The sequence below is a fragment of the Thunnus albacares genome, chromosome 4, assembly GCF_914725855.1.
Source record: "Thunnus albacares chromosome 4, fThuAlb1.1, whole genome shotgun sequence".
NCBI classification, from domain to species: domain Eukaryota; kingdom Metazoa; phylum Chordata; class Actinopteri; order Scombriformes; family Scombridae; genus Thunnus; species Thunnus albacares.
The window spans coordinates 5,266,160-5,283,377 of record NC_058109.1 but is presented as its reverse complement, the minus strand read 5'-3'; the positions used below and the strand labels follow the sequence as shown (position 1 = coordinate 5,283,377).

At 38.8% G+C, this 17,218-nt stretch overlaps 1 protein-coding gene across 1 annotated transcript in view; it reads right to left on the bottom strand.

Moving 5' to 3' along the window:
* Positions 1–17,218, bottom strand: part of ptprt (protein tyrosine phosphatase receptor type T) — a 280,227-nt gene that overhangs the window by 244,051 nt on the left and 18,958 nt on the right. The gene's annotated exons all lie outside the window — the stretch shown is intronic.

Below are 17,218 nucleotides of genomic sequence, written 5' to 3'. Positions count from 1 at the left end.
TACGATGAAAGTTAAGACCCTCATATATTCCATAACAAGCATGGACGCTCACTCAAACTCACACTTCAATGGGAGTCTGCATATGCAGACATATTCCACACATGCACTCAGCACATTACAGTCACACTCATAGAAGACTTGCAGACATAAGAAGATGACAAAATATATATGACATGATGCAACACTGGTAAAGAGTGGTTTTGTCGTTGCTGCCGTGCTACAGATCAACAATTATTTATAAGTAAAATGGGACTCTTTATGCCATTTTTTTACTGGACACACCAGTTTTATTATTATGTCTCTACCTTTTGTCTCTTTTCTTCTACTTCTATACTGCACACACACACTTGATCAGCAGGTTGCAAAACTGATTAGGGCTAGTTTCTCTTTTGGAAGCAGATCAGAAGGTCAAACCATTTCCCATGCCGTCATTTACTTTGCAGTACAGATAAGTGTTTTCATTATTAGTAAAGTTTCTTTGGCAGAGGTCCGGTGAACTTAGAGGTTAGACTTATTTTTAGAGTACTTTGTGTGGAATTTGACTGAAGTTTGATGTAGCAAAAGAGCAAAAAACCAGCTCGAGCTTTTTAATTCATCGGAGCCGTACATCAGTGTCTTAATGTATCCACGCCCTGAGGGTTTCTGAACCACGGCGTAAAACACATTTTCCCCGTCAACTGGTGGTTTAAGTATGTTTTAGTCTCTACTTTATGGCGCAGGATGGAGCTTTTATGGGTCGGCCGGCTCCATTTGGATGACTGCCATCGTTCGGACTGAGAGTTAGAAGTTACTGGGAGACTATTTGGCAAGAGTGTTATAGAAGAGATACTGAACTAAGCACTAAAGACTGTGTGGTTTTAACACTTTATGCCTGTGTGTGCATGTTCGCTTCCTTGCGTAGGTATAAGAGTGAACTGAATTAATGTAGACTGAAAGAAAAACTGTGTGTGTAGTAGTATAAGCTAATATTTTATATCTTTAGCATGTGTGATATATGCAAATGAGTGAACTGAATGTTGAGATTGACTAATGTGTGCTGATTAATGTGTGTTTTTGTGCTACACTTCCCAGAAATCACCCATCAATCAAGCAGTGTGGGCGGGTCTGTGACATCTTCATCCTTGAGATGTTTATTGTTGATGAATTTTGGGTTTCTGTATGTGACACTCATTTCTTTTTAGCTATTGTGGCTCTAAGTGCTGAGGATAACTACATAACTTTATTATGCTGTAGCTAACAAATCCTGAGTGTTTCATTAAATATAAATTAATGTAATCTGTAATTTTATTTCTCTAGGCATATTATATTACAGATTCCATTATATATATACAGTAAATATAATAACAAAAGAAAAGTAATTCAAATAAAAAGTCTTTTCTTCTTTCTTTTTTACATTTTACATTAGTTCAGTTACTGATGCGTATTACTAGAAACTGTTGCCTGGATGTTGTGGCATTTTGCTTTGAAAGGGCAGTGCAGTGACTTTTGAAGAGAAAAGAATGTACAGAGGAAGCAAAGAACAAACTTGGAGCCACAAACACACCGACGCAGAGTCGTTACTGTTCTGGTGAGGACATTGCATTGACTTACATTCATTTCTTGGAGGTTTACCCTAACTTTAACCTCATTTTGACCTTAAAGGCATACTATGCAAGATTTTCCTTAAAAAAACCAATGTATAGACTCATACAAACATAATGCCTCTCAATAATAACTTATGACCCACTAAGTGTGTGGTAGTGTATGGATGTACAGAGAACCTGTCCTCTCCCTATATTTTCTTATTTTCTTATTATTTTGCTGTGTTCGGGATGTTTCTTGGCATCAACATTTGGGCAGTGGGTGTCTAGCCCCCAGCAAATAACAGCGTGCAGGGTGCAAGGTTGGGTCTTGTAGCGTAGCAACCAGGTTACATCACTGTCTCCGTCTCTCTCCTCTGCTCCGCTTTGCTCTGTCTCTGTGTCATGGATGTATAAAGACAACATGTTTGACCGTTTGACCGAGGGCGGGGCTGAGCTACACACACACAGAGCAGAGCAGCTACAGCGGACAGGATGAAGCTCTGCATTCACACAAAATCCGGCAATGCGGCACCTTCCCGCAGGGTTGTGCGAAGGTGTGGGCGTGTTTATTCGTGCTTTAGAACGTAACCACCACGAAACAATCAGAAAATAACGTTTTATTCCTCTGATTTTACAGCTCTGCTCTCGCTCTCTTCATTCGCTCTCTAGCTCGCTCGACCACCGCTGCTCTCGCTCTCCCTCCGTTGTCACTGAGCCAGGGAAGAGGAGCCAACTCTGAACGCTGCATAGTATAGCTTTAACCATATTATCCCATCAATAATAAGTTCTCACAGAAACACACTCACACAAGTAAGGCAACTTCTTCAGTTAGATCAGGATGTGTTTTGTGTATATGTGTGTGTGTGTGATTTTGTTGGCAGTAAGAAACTGGACATCATTTAAGACCCTGAATGTCTGCAGAATTATTTTACCACAATCTTTGCACATGCACAAACACACAGGTGGCTAAAAGAGATTGTATCCATCACCTCTACCTCGGTTAAATGGAACAAATCCACAACAGTGTGTGTTTGTGTGTATTTATATTGTTGAAGCTATATTACTGTGGGGTTGCCTGGCAGAGGAAGTAAAATGATGGTTTATGTGTGCAATGCAGGCTGTGTGTGCGTTTGTGTGTGTGTGTGTCCCTGTGTACAGGTGTGTGTGTGTGTGTGTGTTAAAGTAATCTAGCCTGGGACTCTAACCAGATCTTTCCACAGTGAACCGGCCCTGATTACATTTCTTATTCACACCTCTATGTTCATGCACACACGCGCACACAAACACAAACACACACACACACCGCTCTTCTCTTCTCCGCTCTTCTCTAAACTAAAGCTCTTTTTTTAAAGGGGGGTTTGTTTCATTTAAAATTCTCTTTATGAATAAAGTTGATTTGTATCAACTCAGTGACTAGACGATAAGTGTGATGTTTGTTACCCTGAGACTTCTCTCACCATGACAACCGTCTCCGTGGAGGAAGTGGAGGTGTTACAATATATGAACAAAAATCCCATACATTCAAATACAGTACAGTTACACGTATACAACAATGTCACAATAACGAACATGCACCCCATTCCACACACACACACATATATTTGGATCTAATACAGCATATCACAAAGACTCATTTTAATACAATGAAATATTACTTACACATGGACGAACATGCTTTCATTCAGTCTCACACACGGTATCAAACGCATACAGCACTCATTTCACACCTTGTTTGCTAGCTGTGAGGTCAGAGAGAAGCAATCTGTTAACGTGAGAAAAACTGATTAATCTGTCTACCATGTCAACACACACAATACACAAACACCCACATGTGCACACTTACACACACACACACACACATATCAAAATAACTGGGTCAACTCAGTGCAACAAACGTTCCAGCGCATACCGCCACATGAGACCACTGTTTTCACAAGTACTGTTGAGAATGTGAGATTTTGCTTTTTTTTTTTTTTTTTTTTTTTCCAAAGCAGTCTCCATGAAAAGGCAGCAGAAGCCTCAATGGCGTCATTCACCCACTGAAGTGCCTCTGAGCAAAGCATTTAACTCCCAGCTGTTGTGGTGGATCTGCACAGTGGTGCTGATTTGTTCTGAATAGTATTCAGTCAGTGTACAGTGAACGAACAAAGGTTCAGAATACAGTATGTATCTCACAGTGACAACAGTGGGATTTCATATGTCACTAGTACAGTATTTTTATACACAGCGCTGCTCTATTTTAATTTGACCTGAAAGTTGAGTTCACACACATACAAACTCTAACAGTAAGCGTAAAGCGTAGAATGTGGTACATATTGTGGTGTATTTTCATTAAGTGTCATTGGTGTGCTTAAAGACAATATTAAGCTATGCAGATTGATTTCATAAATTTTATAAGCAATAAGTGCTGGTGTGTTAGAATCTTATTGATGATGTATTTGTAATCTCATGAATCACATTTAATCACGATGTACATATAGAAGCACGGTAAAAGAATCATAATCATACACTGGAGAAATTTGAGTGTGTTTGTATTACATGTCACTTTGCTTGGGTCTGCATTAAAGTCTTCACTTTTTTAAAAATACTCTCTGGAGAAGATCAAGAAATAAGGGTATAAATAACTTATAAAAAAAAATAAAAGCCAGAAGACAACTTGGCAATAATGGTGTAAAATGATCCCCAATACTTATATAAAAAAAATTGGACATAACCAGATAGAATTGAACATGCCAGTAAATATCAACAACAGCTCAAAACCTGTCTTGAAGAGTTTTGACCAACAACGAGTGATGTTAAGATAAAATATAATGGTGTAATTGGCCAAAGATAAGGAGGATGGACGATAAGTGTGACCTATGCCGACCCAAGGGTATAAAAACTACGCCCTGAAGGCAAAAAACCTTCAGAGTGAACCTGGTTCATCTTGTATGCGCTAATTTGCTCTCCTTTATCGCCGGCATTAAAGAACACTTTGCTGCTTGGACCTCTGACTCCTGATTTTTTATCATCAAAAAGCAGTTTTTGATCTGGTGTTTTCTTCAACTGTCTTCCATTGATTTGACATAACAGTATGTCTGTTGTTTGTCTTCTGACTTTGAGCTTTCAACATGAAAGCCTCAGATAAAACCAATAATTGGTCCTTGAGTTAAGATTTTTTTTTTGTCAAACAACATAACTCATGAATACACACTGATAACTACTGGGTAAACATTTTACCTAGTGTGGATCAATACAGCATTGGATTAACTTAACCCAGAAGCAATTTTTTGTTATTTTAACCCAGTGTTATACACAGCGAGCTTCACCTAAAAACTGTCACCAATGTATCGTTTCTTGTACAAAATAATGTGCATATGATACACAACGTATTAACAATCAATAACAAACCCTGTCATATAAGTTTAAGGAGAGTAAAGCCTTAGTTTGGGTAAATAACCCAACAGTAAAATAAAAAATAACATTAAAACTGGGTCTTGAATGGCTTTCTGGGTAACATTAACCCAGTATGGTGTTGGTGTTGTATTGACCCAAACTGGGTAAAATTTGAACCCAGTGATTCTTTTGAGTGTACAATATTTTTGACTCAAATTTTGGATATTAGTACAATTGCATTACCATTATAGCATGACTTTGACACAAATAAATTGTATAATGTTCACTCTTATGAATGATCTATCTCAAATCTGTGAGAGAAAACCAATGATTTAATACTAGTAGGGTCTTTTATGGGATAATGTGATTTTACTCAGACATTATGACAACACATACTGACACAACTTAAGATTTTCTCTGAGATCATAAGCTTTTGAATCACGTTTGACTTATCATTATAATCTTTAAAAGTTAAGTTTGTTCTTTCAAAAAAAAAAAACCTTTTATGTTGAAGTATTTCAAAATAAAGAGAGTACATAAAAGTTTTTCCAGCTGATAGAAACTTATAATTCAAAGCTCTCGATATAATGTGTCAGAAAGCACAGGAATTAAAGCTCTTTAAATTGCCACGGGCCTTAAGGGTTTGTGGTATAAATGTTCAGCAATACTTCACAGTATTCAGCACTCATTTCTCTGATGTGAGTGTGAGAGAGGTTAACAACAGGGGTTTCTCAAATCAATACAAAAGGTGGGTCACACAGATCAATAGTAATACAGGCTGTCTGGTTCATACACACACAGAATACACAGCCATACTTACACTCATCATGAGCTTATATATATATATATATATATATATATATATATATATACACACTGCACATGTAGACATACTCTGGCACACAAATGCAAATGTTTAAATTAAACTTGGTACAGCTTATTAAACTCTAGTAACTAAATATCAATTGCAGACATTTTTTCAGCAGTATTTTATTCAGTTCAGTTAAGGTTAAAGTTTTTAGGCATTGGTAAGTCGTTTAAAATTAATTGTAGTACTTTGGTGTGATAACGGTAAATAGTTGTCTCTTTGTTACCTAGTGGTGTTGTTACTGCTGTAGTTAGTCAAAACTGGTCAAGATTTTACACTTTGCTTTTAGATGAAGAAGAGAATCGCTGTCCCTTAGAAGTCATCCTCCATCAGCCTTTCAAGCAGTAACTTTGAAAGCTTTATCTCCTTTTTGTTCTCGGTAGAACAACATCCTCTTTGTGATTCGTGTCATGAAGAAATACAGCAGAAGATCTTCTCATCTGTGGTCTCATTTTCTACACAGAGTGACTTAACATGACTGAGGTAAAGATTTATTGATGTCAGAAAGCTAAATTTAGCTATTTGTGCAAATTCAGAGCTAGTAGAACATGTTAAAATGCATATTTTGCTTGTCAACTACATACGATATTGAGGTCAAAAGGATTTCTGATGGTTTTGGTTTATATTTTGTAGGTTTTTACATGACAAGAAGGTAAATTTACAGTGTTCCTGTGCATTACAAAGGACATATTTGTTCGTTTAATGTGGAGGACTTTGTTGGTAATAGAGTATGTGTGTGTATTTCTGTGTTAATGTGTCACTGTGTGTTTCTATTTTGTGTGTGTGTGTGTGTGTGTGTGTGTGTATGTGGGAGGACAGGGGAGTTACTGAGTCCCTTTACAGAAGCAGAAAACTGGTTACGAAGAGCGTGGGACACTGGTTAAAAATGAGACGGTATTACACACACACACACACACACACATCACCCCACCTACCTGCTTAAGATCGTTTGGGGGACGTGCTAGCTGTCAATTTCCATTCCATTAGTAGTAGCAAGATGCTATATATGCTCCTATGACTGATAGGAACGGTGTATTTCTCTCTTTATCTAATCGCCCCATGTTTTTAAAATGAAGGATGGAGAGAGATATGGAGAATGGGAAATCCATAATGGGGAAGAATGACATGAAGATGATGAAAAATTAGTTCTAATATATATTTCATGCCTGTACATAATTTTAAATGCTGATTAGGTGAGAGAGCAGAATTAGAGAATAATAGAAGGATGGAAAGGCATGTAGAGGAAGTATGAATGGATGAAGGGAGAGAGGGAAGGAGCGGTTCAGGAGCATCAGCTGCGGGGCAGACATGACTCGAGCCGGATGACAAAATACAACCGTTGTTAGGTTAAATGACTCATCTTCATCATCATCGCCGTCATCGCCGTCATCATGAGAAGAGGCACGGCGAAAGGGAATCACTGGAGTCTGAGAACACACACATTGCATCGGTCCTCGGCCCATTTCACGCATTTAGTTCACCCGATTCCCCCTGAGGTCTGTCTCTCTCTGTCACACACACACACACACACACACACACACACACACGCAAGTGCCGGGACCCATATGTTCTGTGTCCTGAATGGGTAATGGCCCTGCATCATCACATACACACACACACACATACACGTGAAAACAGATGTGTGTAAACCCTATATAGTCAAAGACACACTGGATACCATTGTATGCACACACACACACACACACACACACACACACACATAGTTTGCTTTCATCCTCTTCATGCCCCATTTCTTGGCGCTCATTTGGTTTTCTGCCAACACTCATTCACCTCTCTTTCCATCTCCACCTTCCATCTATCTATCTATACCTTCGTCTTTGAAACCCCCTATTTTTCCTCATCCTTCATTCCTGCCTTTTTTTTTCCTTTCAGACTTTATTTCACTTCTCTCTCCCTCTCATTATTTGCACTTTTAGTTATGTATCTTATGACATATTTTAGATGTCTGGCTTGCTTTACCTGTCTTTATCTCAGCAAGGTCGCCAGAATGAAACGTTTACGTTTCTGCAAACCACAGAAACGTTGAATATCTATGTTTCAACATAATACGGAACATATTAACATTTCTACAACACGTATCATATCATAATGTCAACAATACGTATCATATCAACATTTCTAAAGTGACATAGTTCACATGTGGTACGTTACGAGACCACCTCGAAACCGATGCCCGCTTCCCGTTTCAACCGACAAAAGTGGGCGGGTGTTTTTAGTGTGGCATCGGCCATTTTTATTTTATTCTTTATTTTTATTTTAACCCAAACCATGATCTTTCCCTAACCCTAACCAAGTGGTGCCTAAACCTAACCAGACCTTAACCATTATTATTCAACGGGTAGAAATGTTAATATGCTTTGTTTGTAGAAACGTGTTGAAACATATATATCATTCAACGTTGCTGCAAACCACAGAAACGTTGAATACCAGCGTTTTCTTCTGGCGATCGGGTTGCTTTTTCTATACCTTTGTTTTATAGTAAACTTTTATCATCATTTGCAGTGTATGTCTACACCTAAATCAATGCAAAAGTTCAGCATTTCCTTTTTTTATCATCTCTGATTTATATTTAGTTATTTCAACACCTTAAAAAGATCTTGATGAGCTTGAATGTGCTCATATTTGTGATGTCAACAGTCTCTACTCGTCTTTTAACTGCTCTATTTTCTCTTTAAACCGCCTCTCTGCTTTATGACCCTTTCTTGTCATCCTTTTTATCCCAGAGTATCGCAGTATGTCCTGTATACTGTATAAAGATTTTGAGTTACATATTTTTTTAATTTCTTACTTTATTTAATTCTTTTAAATGTTTAATCTGTTTTCTGTCTTTTCCGTGTCTTTCTTTCGCCACTGTAAGTTATCTCGTGTTATTTTTATCTCATCTTTTATCATCACACACTGTCCTCATTTCTCTCTCCCTTTGTCTCCTGGCGTTGCAGTAATCTGAAAAGTGCCAGTAACTAATTGAAGTGCCATTATCAGGGCAATGGGCCAAACCATGAATGCAAACAACTCCTTCATACGTCTGTATGTGCAATTTATAATCCTTCTTTCTCTCTCTCTCTCTCTCTCTCCGTTGTCCTCTCTCCGTCCTTTTCTAACTTTCTCTCCTTCGGTCCGTCTGCCTCTCTCTATCATCTGTGGCTTGTAAACACAGACGCTTCACCATTAGAGTGAAATTTACTTTCAATATGAGTAGAAAGAAAAAGCTTTTAAAACATCAAAATCTAATTCATTTACCCCTATTACAGCAAATGGAGCAGTTGGGGTGTCTGAATGTGTGTGTGTGTGTGTGTGTGTGTGTGTGTGTGTGTGTGTGTGTGCACTTGAGTGTGCGCCTGAGGGGAATTTTGTCACTCTTCACAAACCTCGTAAATAGCTTCTATAATGCTTTTACATTGGTTTACATTGCGGTTGGCTGGCTCTCTTCATTTATACAAAACACAAAAGCCAAATGTTGACGCTTCACCAATACACGGTGGCAAAAGGAAATTTAGAAAGGAAAAAAAATATGAGAAAGACATCACAGTGATGAAGAAAATGTTGGCAACTTTGTTTTAAAAATAGAAGGGGCAGCTCAGCGTGTTGATCAAACACTGTACAGTCTCTACCAGGGCAGCTTGTGTTGTTTTTTTTGCATAAAAGGACCCAAAAACTAACACATAGGATCACGTACTGTATGTATATGCATGAAGATGCAATATAATTTGCATGTCATCTACATCTCATTCACATTAAACGCTGGAAAAAAAAAAAAAAAAAACTTTCTATCTACATAGACTCCATAACAAACTTTTTGCAAAACAATGGCGTTTTGATGTTCAGACATGAAAGCAGTTTGTGCAACAAAGGAGAAAGAAGCACAGACTAAATCGCTCTTTAATAGATCAATTACATCCCCAGATTTGCTGTTGAAACACGACGTCGATGCAAGATGTTCACAGAGTACGATGCGCTCAAATGGCTCCCTGGGGTCTCTGCTCAAAGCATGCTTTTTGGCTGTGTAGCTCTTAAATCTCTCTTTCATTCTCCTTATCGGGTATTTTGTGTGTGTCGTCTTCTGGATTAAGACGTCCTCTGAGTGAGGATCTCTCGCTGTTATTTCAGCATCTGAGAGCTCGGTTTACATTTATATTTTCGACAGGGGTTTTTTGAAATCCGGCGATAGAGATGTGAATTGATGGCGTGTGTGAGATGGTGTGTGTCCACAAGCGGCCTGGAAATGTCTATCATCGTGCGGCTCCTGTGGCTGTTTTTGTGTTTCATCTTACTGTTGTGCGTCAACTTTTCTTATACGTCTACTCTTCTTCTCTTTGTCTCTAAAAGGCTTGTGATTCCAGCATGTGAACAGAACTTATACAATGGAAATAAATTTTTCAAGCACTGCTGTTGCGTTATCAGGATGTATTAACTAAAGTGTTGTGTTGGGATGCTGCAGGCCAATTTGCACTTTGACACTACAAACACAAAACTCTATAAAACATGCAATGACTTGTGAATGAACCTGTGAATTGCTTGTATCTGGTTGTCTGGGAGCTGCAGCACCAAAGCATTTCAAATAGAAGGACTGTATATCCTCAGAGGACTAATGGCTTATCATTTTCTTCAGGAGCCCTTTATTTTCATGCAATATATGTAAATTGTATAGGGAAAATTATATGATGTCTACTTTTATGTGAAAAAGATGGAATTGTACTCATAAAGTGCTCATATTAGCCTTGTATTGGCTTATAAGGGCTTATGAGCAGCACTGCAAGTTTTCAATTTCTCAACACCCTGCAAACAATCTCCTTAAAAAACACTTGACTTGTTTTACTAGCTTTTATTAAGTCAAGCCAAGTTTATTTGTATAACCCAATATCACAAACAATGTGGGCTTTACAGGCTCATAACTTCAGTGATCCAAGACCCAGTCCTCTGAGATGACTGGGGGAAAAAACTTCCAGAGACTGTAGAATCAATGCCAAGGCTGAGAATCACCATTCTTCCTAAAGATATTCCCTCATTTGGTTTTGATGATGGTGAAGAGCTCTGACTAACACATGGGTCCAACATCTCCCATAGGTGTTCAATTGTGTTGAGATCTGGTGACTGTGAAGGTCATAGCGTATGATTCACATCATTTTCATACTCATCAAACCATTCAGTGACCCCTCGTGCCCTTTGGATGGGGGCATTGTCATCCTGGAAGAGACCGCTCTCATCAGGATAGAAATGTTTCATCATAGGATAAAGGTGATGACTCAACTCTGAACTTTGTATTGATTTGTAGTGACCCCTCCCTCTAAGGGGACAAGTGGACCCAAACCATGCCAGCAAAATGCCCCCCACAGCATAACAGAGCCACCAGATCCCATCAATGTAGGGGTCAAGCATTCAGACCTGTGCCAGTTTGAAAAATACTATATTCTAATAAAAGAAAAACGAAGCGCAAATTGCTTGTTTTTGTCCAGTCGAGAACCCAGAATATTCCATTACAATGATATAAAACTGAAAAAAATAAATCTTTGTTGTGTGGATAATGACTGGCATCAGACGCATGAGCATGACGTCGCCTCCAAACGACACAGATGAACAGGTCAGCATCGCCTTCCAAAATTCCCAATATGAGCGTTTTCTGTCCCGATGCCACCATCAGCAGGACATTTATTCATCACTCGCCTTCTAATTCCATTAAAAAAGACCATCAAGATCCGACATTGTCAAAAAAAAACACCCATGACTCATTTAAGAAGGCAATGTCAACCAGCTTATCTTATCATTTAGGATGTAGGACTGCATAACTACACACTTATCTGTATTCAGACTGTGGAGACTGTTCATCGAGTTTTCTGCTGTTAAATAAGGAAAGAATGGATGAGGTCTCTCACACATGCGTGTGCCTGCAGGCCATTGTGGAGCCGCTATAATCTCCTCCTAATAAGGTGGTAAAGACAGGGAGATCGGCATTATTGATCAAGCCTTTAGGGAAAACCTTTCTGTTTCCACATAGATAGCTAATCAATAGTGAGCCTATAAGTCACGCACACACACAGCTAAAGTTATGTAAACCCACACAGTAAATCCCTATGCAAGATTTGACCCATGGGAACTCTAAATCCCAAAAGCCCTTGCTGTAAGGGTCACGGGTGGGTTGACCTATAGGTGATCGAAGACCGAGCATGTGACCGCTGACACTAGAGACAATGGATGATAGGTCGTCTTGTGTTTTGCTCTGCCCCCGGGTGTGTCATCCGTCAAGGTGTGTGTGTGTGTGTGTGAAGAAGAGTGTGTGTCACTATGTATCAAGAAATAGAGGGTAAAAGGGAGAAATGAAATGAAAAGAAAAGATAGGTAAAAAAAAAGAGCAAGAGATGGAGAAAAGAAAAAAGAAGAGAGCACTAAAACTATGAAAATACTAGAACATTGAAAGAGCAGACAAAAGACAAAATGTGTAGAAATGAAAGCTATCAAAAGAATGAAGAAGAAAGTGAACAATAAAAGAGGTGAAGGGAATGGGAACCATCTATTCTTGTTAAACTGCTGAAGTTTTAGTTTTTTTTTTTTTTTTCTCTCCCTCTGGAGTCTGTCCGGAACTGCAATCAGCTGTTGTGTACAACACATCTATCCACATACGAACAAACAAAATGCAACATCGATATGACACTTTTACACATTTAACCCACAATAGGACATCCTCCCAGGAAAAATGACAGAATCTGTTGTTACTGTAAGCACCCTAAAACTTCACAAAGCCCTCTAGCGGATGTTTTAATTATGACTGGATGAAGGAGGAACCAGGAGGAGGAGGTTATTACATAGCGACTGTGTAGGGAGGAGGTCAAGGTGGAAGCACGGGTCAACAAAACATGGGAGATACAGTAGCTGTTCATTTCCCATTCCAAACATGACCACGATCGTCCCCTAACTTAACACCAACAGCATCAGATTTACATTCACCAAAGCATATTCATATTATAGTCAAAACTCAGTTTGGTCTTTTGATAAAACTTTCATAAAAAAAAATGTTCAGCGGTATTTTCACTTTAATGAAGACGACCCTGCAGGGTTGATGTTTTGCTCAATTTAGCATGAGTGTATGCGAGGTGTGTATGTGACGAGTGTAATTATGTGATCTTTTTCCTGTGTCTCTGAAATCCAGAGATAATTACCAGTGGATAATGGTGTGTATGGAGTGAAATGGTAAACCTCTGCATGGCCAGAGGAGGGGGCAGAGTATATGTGTGTGTGTGTGTGTGTGTATGTGTGTAAAGTGTGTGTAGCCAGGTGTGTTTGACCTCACACATGCTGGTTTATGCTTTATGTGTAATTGTGCTTGCTGTGTGTGTGTGTGTGTGTGTGTGTGTGTTTATTGTGTGATAGATGACTCCCTGGCAGTGTAAAGTGAATATGAAAAATGGTAATAAAGTTTAATATTCTTCCCTGCAATGCAGATTTATGACACAGTGAATTAAACATCCGTTTCTCATTGGGACATTGATTTACAAACACACACACACACACACACACACACACACACACACATACACACTTTAGTGCACGTACGCATACTTAAACACTGATCCACATGCAGAAAATACAAAACATATGGACGCAGAAACTGGCCGACACATTAGTGACCTGCACACACACACACAGAGACGCAGAAATGACACACACATACACACACAAATTGATGCATAAAGGCCCAAAATCCAGCACACACACAGTGAAGAAAGGGTATCCACCCACCCACACACACACATACACACACACACACACACACATACACACACACAGAGCTATTTGGTTTCCATATATCACTGGATTTACGATTGCTCTCCAGTATTCCCTGATCTCCTCCCTGTAGCACTGAACCTGTGGGTAATTGGCTTTTTAATGACTTCTGCATTTCCACGCATTTCCCATCTTGGTTATTTGCCTTCTCAAGCCTCATTTGAGAAGTAACGCTGAGAGAGAGAAAGAGAGAGAGAGAGAGAGAGAGAGAGAGAGAGTAGGGAGGAAGGGTTGGTGGACAGGTAAGACAGTAGACAAAAGAAAAGAAGAGAGACAGAAAAAGTAGGAAAGACAAATAACATACAGACATACACATTTACACAAAACTGGGTTTCCATGTGTTCTGATGCAAATTACACGTATCGAGTTACAAAGGCAAAAGGGGAAACACAAATTTCACTCGCTCTAAGTGGAAAATGTTCAGAAATGATACAATAAACAGCAAAGTAAAAGCATTTGAAGAATAAATAACGACATAGACTCGGCATGATCAGCCTGATGAACGAGGCAATTTCACTGCAAAGCCATGTGAAGAACTGCTGTCTGGCGAACGTCTGTCCGGTGTGACCTTCGGAAATGTCATGACTGCTATTTCTCATATACAAGATTCCATTATGACCATTATCTGCAGCATTTGAATGTTCCAAAGTGCATTTCTTCTTTGTTTACGTCTGGATAAGTCTGTATTATTTCTTTGAAAACTTTTCACAAGAGACATTTTTTGACGTCCAAAAAGACGTTTTGACATCCAAGAAGATTTTTTTTTTTGTCTTTGATGCATCTGATGGAAACACACCAGCTTCATAATGCATTTAGTTTAGCCTGAGTGTTGGTGCATCTATAACTGTCAATGTTACTGTATTCAGTTGGTGAGCAAAGTCCTGTGATAAATTGTTGCCTCCACAAATAACATGATTGTTTAATATGTGCACAGTGATTACATTATTAAATTCACAAAGATGTATCATGTTTGTCTATTGAATAATTAATGTGTCAAAACAAATTTACATACATATATAGCATGTATGTATGTATGATCCTTGTGTTTCTATCTACATGCAACTGATGATTTTGCAGTGTCCTACTGATCTATAATAAGTCTGTGTACATTTGCATGCTTAAATATGTGTGTGTGTCTCTGCATGCACACGACTGTATGTGCATTTTTGCCTTTGAGCCACTGAGCATGTTGTTTTCTGTGCGTGCACACAGCATACCAAACAGGTGTGTTTGGAAATACTGTTTCTGACAAATTGAGGGAGAGAGACACACACACACAATGACAGAAAGATTGAAAGAGGGTGAGAGACAAAGAGATTTCCCGAACAAAAAGCAGAAAAGTGCTTTGAAGTAACTACGCTGCAGGTGCGTCAGTCAGTCAGTAGTCGACAGACTGACTCTCAAACTAAAAAACAACTTTTAATCACTCCTGGCCTGCTCAATTACATGTAAACCCTAAAAGGCTGTGGATATATCTGAACATTATTAACTATTACGAAGCATACTTATATTAATAATGACTGCAATTCAAAGCTGCATCATCAAGAAATAAGAGTACGTGTAGGAAATACCCCATAGGCTAATATCCCACTAGCATGCTAGCAGGCACATGAAATATTGACATTAAATAGTTAATTGTCATCATTAGTTAATAATAATGCCAGTAGGCTGTCAATGTTTACAGAGCCACTTAGTGTGAGTAATGAGTGTAAAGGTGGTGTTCACATGTGCCATGTAGATCCCATGAATGAGTTATGATTCCTGGAATCAATACAGTGGTACTGGGAATCCTTGAGTGGTGTTGATTTGTAATTAACGATATAGGAAAGTGTTGGCTGTCAATAAAATGACTTAAATCTGTAACCTTGAATCTGTCTGTGGAGAATTCATATAATACGAATTAATAATGTCATTAGGGTTAGGGGTTAGGGTTAGAGTCCTCATTTACACTTAATGGCCTCTTGTATCTAAATGTATTGTAGTTAGGGTTAGGGTTATGGTTAGGGTTAGGGGGTTAAGGTTGGGAGTTAGGGTTAGGGTTAGGGTTAGGGTTAGAGTCCTCATTTACACTTCATGGCCTCTTGTATCTAAATGTATTGTAGTTATGGTTAGGGTTAGGGGGTTAGGGTTGGGAGTTAGGGTTAGGGTTAGGGTTAGGGTTAGGGTTAGAGTCCTCATTTACACTTCATGGCCTCTTGTATCTAAATGTATTGTAGTTAGGGTTAGGGTTAGGGGGTTAGGGTTGGGAGTTAGGGTTAGGGTTAGGGTTAGGGTTAGGGTTAGAGTCCTCATTTACACTTCATGGCCTCTTGTATCTAAATGTATTGTAGTGTTTGTTACTTAAGCTGTTTCTATAGGCCTCAGGTGGAAATGAAACCCCAGCTCTGTCAGTATTAGTGCCATGCTGTCCTTATTATGGTCACATCCATCTCTCTAGGCACTGCAGATGTTTTAAACCTGCCATGAAAATTTCATGTTCTTCATCACGGTCAACATCCAAGTCATGACGGTCTTAAGGCGAAACCTCATTCCTCCTAAGTTTACCGCCTTCACAGATTGCCTCGTACACACCAATAAACAATAACAATAATATGTCTCTATGTCTATGTGAGAGTTTATGCATGCAATTCCATGCACGTAGATGCCACTTTCACGCTTGCCTACTCATATTTGCTTATGCTCATGTCCACGTGCCCTTTCGGGAGCCTGTGCTTGTGTCTATATCTACCTATAAATACGATTTGGTGCGCCGTGTGTTGTTGATGCAATTTTTTATAATGTATTCATTACCTTCCGCCATGCATCATCACATGTGTAAAGATATTTCTGAAGCTTTTAGTATGCGCTGCATTCATGAAAAGCTGCGTTTCACAAAGTTGAGTCATCTGAAGGCATCTGCTTATGGAGTAGAAGCGTATTATTGATAGAACAATCTGTGGTTTTGAAATATTGACAGGGATTTCATGCACCAATTGTCTTTTCATGACAGATAGGCTGGTGAAGCTGTTATTTCTGCATTTATCCTTGGCAAGTACATCTCTATACAATGCTTATTGCAACAGGATGATTTAAAGTGCCGTCATTAACACACTCTCAAAAAAGTTTGTGAAATGAAAACAACCTTTGAAATACAGTTCTGGCTCTGGCACTACCTAAATGTGGAGAATGGCATATTTTACAGTTGAAAATGAGCATAGCTCCAGAGATTTCATAAACAGACCCTCTCTTATTCCATAGGTAGCTCCCAAAATAAATCCTCATTCAGTTATTGTAACTAACTATTGTACCTGAAAGACACAAGTGAATTGACATACATTCTCTCTTTAAGTGGTGCAAACTGAGGCAAAGTTGCATCTGTGAAAGCAGAAGAAGTTTTGACTTGAGCAAAAAAAAATGTGAATTTATCCCAAAATACATTACTCTGTGTCATGAGCATAAAGAGACAAAAGGAAAAGGAGAGGAGTCTGCAAGAAAATAGCAAAAAGAACTTGGAAGTTTGTGTTTATGTTGATATTTAAAGTCTTTACCATGGTCTGCCGTTCCACTGGATGAATACACCTTTACACAAATTAAAGCTTTGTTACCCGGGTATAACATCAAATTATGATTCACTTGA